Genomic DNA, 7,318 nt, shown 5'->3' with positions numbered 1-7,318 from the left:
ATGAGTCGTGACCTGTCTGAGCAGAGCCTTCACTTCTTATGAAGATACCAAAAAAATGGGTCTATTTGTGGATACTCTCAAAAGTTGCTTCTTTGAGTTGCCTTTGTCTGAAACAAACTGCAATAAATTGTCTGAAAGATGGAAAAAATAGCGGTTATCGATGTAGCATAAAGCATAAAATATATATAATAGTATAAAGTTTTATATTTAAAAAAATCCTTCAAAGGTAATGATTATATTCAATAATGTTGTCACACTCAATTAAAAAATAAACCTAAGATGAAAAGCTTGTACAAACCATTAGTACTAGAGTCTTCTAACTTATTATATTCTTTTATTTCTGTCATCATAAACAGAGATAATATAAAACAGAACGATAGATAGATATAAAAATAGATAGATAGAAATATAGAAGATGATAAAAAACAGACGATAGTACTAGAATTCAAATTCAATATGCTGACAATGAACATAATAATACCTCATGATTAATTCACAATCCTTGTAAATTGGTTAATTTATAATATTATTGCTCGATTCGAACTAAATATATGCGCGAATCATCTTCATATTTGTTGCTATACTCTTAATTAATACAATAAAATATTAAAATTTGCTCATTGTATGTGCATTAACTTAGAGTTATTCAATGTATACATATCTTAATCGCAAAACGCTCAAAATTAGATTTTCGATATAACTTAATTATGTGTTTTGATTTGAATAAATCTTCTGACGAAGTCTATCAAGAATCAAAAACATTCAAACACAATAAATTGAAAGATTTGTTAGATAACAACCGATCTAAAACCTCAAATATATTTTAGATAGCTTAGCATTGATAAATTAAGTGTTTCCAGAAATTTAAATGCGACGGGACAGATCCACAAGAAGGTTACCACACGATCTGTTTGAAAATTCCATTTCGACCTGATTCAACAACGCGGTTTCATTGCTTGCCAGACAAAAAAAGGAGTTTCCTATGACATGTTACGGCTGGAGAAGAAAAATTGATCTACTACCACAGCCCAAGAGAACAAAGTCAGGGATTAATCCAGGAAATTCATCAGTACCGACACCGAAATAAAATATTCATAGCTATAAAATATTGCTTTGCAGATGGAACAAACTCATCGTCTTGTATAACAATAGCTGGGCCTCAGGTTGCGAGATATGTGATGAATATATTGTGGCAGCTCGAATAATAGCATTGTGCATGCAAGGATTTCGCTACTTCAATGCTGTAGATTTTCTCTATCAAATATTCTTCTGCTTGGATAATTTACAATTAAATAGTTTAAAGAAATCGATACGGAATTGAAAAATTAAAATTCAAGCATCCATCATCGTTATGAACGATAAATAACGTGGGAAGTTTTAATTTAAAGTTCACACCTACTTTAAAAATGCATAGATAACCTCATTTTGCACCAGGACCTAAAATTTCGCCTATGCATTATACCCTCAGGATACTATTTAAACTTGATTTTGTAAACCACACAGTTGAGAGCTTTTCAACTTCTTCTCGAATGAAGCTAATTTACATCTTAATGAATACATAGTTAAACAAAACTGCCGCCATTAGAATCCAAGGAATCCTCTTTATCCACCCAACCTAATCCTCTGGGCTACAAAATGAGCGCAAGACCCTTGATTATTATAGACTAAAGGAGTGGAGCAAAGATGAGGGCTGACATTATAAATTTTAAAAAATTAATTGTATGCTTTAGCAATATATAAACATATTATCATCGATAGATAGCTTATTATTTTTTAATAATTCCATTAGTTTTTGCTTTATTTTGAGATACCTTGTTTTATACATTGTTTTTAGTGGTGAGAAAAGATTTTCTCCGTTGGACAATTAAAGAAACAATATATGGAATATGTGTAACAATTTTCTACGCATAACCACTATAGATTAAGCTAATAGGAACTATAGAATACTCAAAGTTTTTTTAGTAATACACCATGGATATTGTGACGTCGAAATATTGCAATGTTGCCGAATTAACTCTGAAATTTAGTTCAGTTTGGCTTTGACGCAAGAAAATTCTAATCTAAATGAAATAATTGAACCAAAATGTCAAATATAATTTATTTTAACATTATAGAACATACAACACAGATAATATCGAAGGACTTAAAACTACAATTAAGAACACAGGTATAATAGTTTGAAGGTTAGATTTGTTTTGTTTACATTTAATTCTTTTCCACACCATCCATGAGGGAAAGTTCTAGGCGCGTTTTTTATGTAGTGTTATCCCCCCGGAGGCCTAGTCCACCTAATAAACAATTGTATATCTGAGAAAACAATTTTACTTTCATTCGAAAGCATATTTACTTTTTACGTTTAGTTCTTGTTTTCTTCGATGGTGTGTTTACTGGGCAAGTCATCTTGGTATCACTGTATTTTTATTTCAATTCTTCCGCTACTACCTATGTACATCATTCTTGATAAAATTAATCACTGAATTCTATCTAATGCCTTTACCATATTTACAAAATAGTTAGTATTCATTCTTTCCTCCTTAAACCTCTCTGAGGGTTATCTTTACACCATTTAAACCCCATGCCCTGTAAGAGTGTATGAAAGAATGTCTTACATCCCTCAAAAAGCTGCATGTCTAAATTATTTTATGTATACCTTCCAGAGAGACAATTTTCTCTAAAATAATTTTATTAATTTATGTTTATATCGATAAAATAGTTTGGGTACTTATTGTTCTTATACATTTCTTATATTTGGTCTCCAATAGAGTCAATATCATGATAGTCAAGATTCTTCACCCACTTTGTATGTAGACGGGTTTTCTTGGGTGAATCTAACATATTATTCTTCATTTCGTAAGCGATGTTACTCACAGTACCCACAGTAATATTTAACACGGCAGTAACCCGCTAAAAAACATTTTCAAAAAAATTGTAGGGACTTATATTATGTAATATCATCAATAATTACCTCTCTAGCGGAATTTACCGGCAAAAGGAGGCCTTCGTTATCTCGTTCCTTTTCGAAATAACCTATTAAAGTCGCAATCAATTTGTGATCCTGAATATCTATTGTTTTCGGCATTTTCAAACAAAGTAATATGATATATAACGGAGCAACTTAAAATTTATCAAAATAAAGGACTAAAATAATGTTTGTCGGTTTATAACCTGTAATAATTAAAATTAATATTTTGAATAATTTGGCGTAGATCTGACAACCGGACGGCGACCAACTGTCAGATGCAAAATTCTTGAAAGCAATAGTGATAAGAGGTTTTATAATTAACTGTAATTTTTAGATATAGTGTAATGATAAAATAAATTATATTTGGTAACATCTTTGTTCAATTATTTTATTTAGAATAGAATTTTTATGTATGCCAAAGCCAAACTGAATTAAAACTCAGACTTGATGCGGCAACAGTGTAATATTTTAACGTCACAAATATCTACGACGCTTTACTAAAAAAACTTTGAATATACTATACCTATGATAAAGCTATGCTTTAAATCACCTGTCGTGTGTACTAAAACATTTTTCATTGGGTCAGCCTCGAAAAGTAATTTTTTCAGCAATGAGGTGCAGCACGAAGTGCGACACAACCATTATCCATCATGGCACGATAAAAGTTTGCGCCGTACACACTAATTTATTATCTTCTGTTTTTGCTTCTATACAAAAGCACTAAGCGCATTTATAAAAATCACTTCGCGACCTTAACAAACAAACGTAGCAAGCAATTTATTCTATTAAGACATATTAACAAAATCCATATTAACGAAAAAGATAAACGAAAAATATGTGATAGAGACTGAAGCTGGGAAAAATGATTCTTGAGGAGCAGTGCAGATTTTAATTAAGTAACTAATAAACAGTTAGGAAAGTGAATATGATAAGATAGATGCCAGTAATTAGAGAAGTGTAATGCATTTTGTGTACCATGAGAAACAAGGCGTTTCTCTGAAGTTAATATGAAAAGGCATAAAGATAAGAGCTAGTTATCAGTCAGCCGGTAAGGGTACAATCCTTATATTGGGACACGAGCACTAGTAAGAGAACAAAAATATAATTGCCAATAAATTCGTTCCCAATTCAGCTGCAAAAACTTTTTCAAAATAAGAAAAACTGCATTCCCCATAACAACATATTTCGAAGAAGATTGAAATTAACTATAAATATTACCTTTTCCGGCAAAATTATAATACCCTGTCAGTAAATTTTTTGAGCCTTTTTAGCAAAAGTGGCAATGCTAACAAATACATTGAACAAATAGCATTTGAACGCGGCATAATACGAGCTTAAAGCGGTGAAACTTTTGTCGAATTGCTAAAGATATTTTGCGAACAGCACCTACTAATCACTTCTGGCCGTTTTATTTGATCGCATTAGTTGTTGATAATATAGGCTCGAATTAATGGCTTGGATAGATTTTAGTGCCTCATTATTTTTTACTATTAATTACATCTTACATTAGATATTCTTAGTATAATGTTAATTCACAAATTAATGTATTACGACTGTTCCAAAATAGCATTAATAGACCACCAAACACAGCATGTATATTATAAAATATAAAATATTATTAACAAAAAAATTTAACCAACTTCAAAAAATAAATAAGGAACTCACTAAAAATTTAAAACATAATCAACCTTATATTTTTAAAACGACAAAACAAAAACGTTTTAAAATAATATATGTACATAATAATCGTTGTAATAACTAAATAAATATAAACAATAACCTTATTTAAGCTATCTACTACATACGTATTTTATATTCTACTATATACACACAATTTAGCTTAATACCTACCTAAACCTATTTATCCATTTCCAATATTATCTTAACTACTACTAACTGATCACTTTGAAGTCACTACGCTTCATGTCCTTATTCCCTTAAGGGCATATCCCTTATATAAAGATTAAGGTTTGAAACTATTAAAGAAAAAAAATCAACGTTTTATTATACGTAAATTAATCTATTCTATTAATTTACCTATAATACGTAACGTAAAACCGCCTTAATACGCATTACTAGAGATATGTAGCGACCTTGAGGCATGTCGAATTTTACATAGTGGAATAAGGGTCTACAAAATACCCAGAAATATAATCCCAGATGTTGAACACGGGCGGGGTGCCAGCAGCGCCAACTAGTACCCGATAACGAATAGCTGGCAACCCCGAGACGTTTATCTGGGATGTTATTGAAGGGGATTTCCATTCATTCAGTTTTATTTCTTTCACAATCTTTTGAGCTCTTAGAGATTTTTGCATCACTTTTTTAATCATCAGCATCTCGGCTAAACATTTCTTTCGGCGCTATGTTTAAATCATAATGTCTTCCTTCGCTCGCCGTCTCCTTCATGAAGCAACGGTATCTGTAGGACCGGAAGATGCCAACAGCCGTACCAGATCGCAACCGTACCAACCACAATCGTTTCGATTTATCATATGTTTCAAAGCCCTTTTCATGCAGCACATTTTGTTTGGTATATCAGTGTTTTGTATTTGATTTTTTTTCATACATTTTTCTATTTTTATTTGCTTAAAATAATTGTATGCAAAATTCTGACAGGGGAGTATTGTAGCAACCTTGAGGCATAACGAATTTTCCATAGTGGAATAACGATCTACAAAATACCCAGAAATATAATCCCAGATGTTGAACACGGGCGGGGTGCCAGCAGCGCCAACTAGTACCCGATAACGAATAACGAAACGCAAAAATAAACGAAAAACAACCCCGATACATTTATCTTGAATGTTATTGAAGGGGATTTCCATTCATTCAGTTACCAAAATTGGTATATTGGTAATAAATAAGCAGCACAACCTTAAAATTTGCTGAAAAAATCTATAAAAATCAAGTCAAACATCTAATATTTGGTGATATTAAATGTATGACAAATTAATATATTATGTATTAAACAATGTATTTACTATGTATTAAATTGCATCGTGTAAATGTAATCAGCTTCATGCTGAAGTCCCATTAATACGGCTTAGCTTTTCTACAGCTTTCTTTTCTTTTCTTTTTTTTTTGTGAACGACATGTTTTTCTATACATTGAAAGTGTCTGAATTTGTACGGAGTAAATCGCACTTTCGGGAAGTTTTAAATATTTACTTCAATTTAAAGAAAAAGGCGATTGAAGTTCATTGAATGCTGTGTGAAGCTTATGGCAACCACGCTAGATCAATTTCAACATTTGAATACCGGTTTAGACGTTTTATATTTGGTGGTATTGAAACCGAATACAAAAACATCGTTCTGGACAGCCAAAATTTGAAGACGTGGATTTAAGGACATTGCATGATGAAACTATCAATAGGGATCGCTATCGAATGCAATTGATACATTGACGCAGAATGATTGATGCAATTGAATTAGACAGAGCGATATGCGAAAAACGACCGAAATAGCAAAGAAACAAGATTGGAAATATTAAAATGGGTAGCGTTACCGCACCCGCCGTATCCTCCAGTTTTTGGCTACTTCTGATTAATTTTTATTCCAACATATAAGTCGTGACTGGTTTCAATAGCACTTCACTTTTTATGAATATACCAAAAAATGGGTCGATTCGTGGATACCCTTAATCAATAAGAATTCGTAACTTGACTTAAAATAGATAGACTATACGTTTATTAAAATAAATCATAACGACCTTTCACAGTAAAGCCTCAATTCTATAATATCTATAAAAAACAAGCCATACTTCTAATATTTGGTGATACAATGTCGGTTCTGATTTTGTCGCATTGTTCCATATCAGACCGAAGGGTCCCCCAGCCTCCGCGACCTTGATCGCTACAACCCGTTCGCAATTAATTAATAACGTCCATAAATCGGAGCAGCGTGCATTCCTTCCCGAGAACTGGCGACCGGCATAAATTCAGCTGCCGAAAATGCCTGGTCGAACGGGCCGGCCGCTCTCTCCACCGATCGTTTATCTCGGGCGGCCACGGCGGTGGCGCCGTCTGGCATTTGTTTTAACCGTTCGGCCCGCCCTCTGTCCCATTATCATAACCGCCGTCGCAGTCGCCGCCGCCGCTTTTTCTTCTTCTTCTTCCTCCTCCTCCTTCTCCTCCTCGCCGTCTTTCGGCATCTTCCTGCGTTCGCGCGCTCCTCTTCTTCCTTCCTTTCTCCGTCTGGTCGTTCATTTTTTTCTTCTTCCAACTCGGTACCTAATAAGAAGGAAAGTCAGGGCAAGCGCCGATCGCTGATTCTAATGGAAATCGTCTCGCTTATATCCGAACAAGAGATAACCATCGCGGCGAGTGTCCATATATCGAAAGACCTCGTTGTCGAC

The sequence above is a fragment of the Rhynchophorus ferrugineus genome, unplaced genomic scaffold, assembly GCF_030347505.1.
Source record: "Rhynchophorus ferrugineus isolate W39M unplaced genomic scaffold, kcgeb_rfMv2 rfM3, whole genome shotgun sequence".
In the NCBI taxonomy this organism is placed as follows: domain Eukaryota; kingdom Metazoa; phylum Arthropoda; class Insecta; order Coleoptera; family Curculionidae; genus Rhynchophorus; species Rhynchophorus ferrugineus.
The sequence above is the reverse complement of the archived record's forward strand: the minus strand, read 5'-3'. Positions refer to the sequence as shown.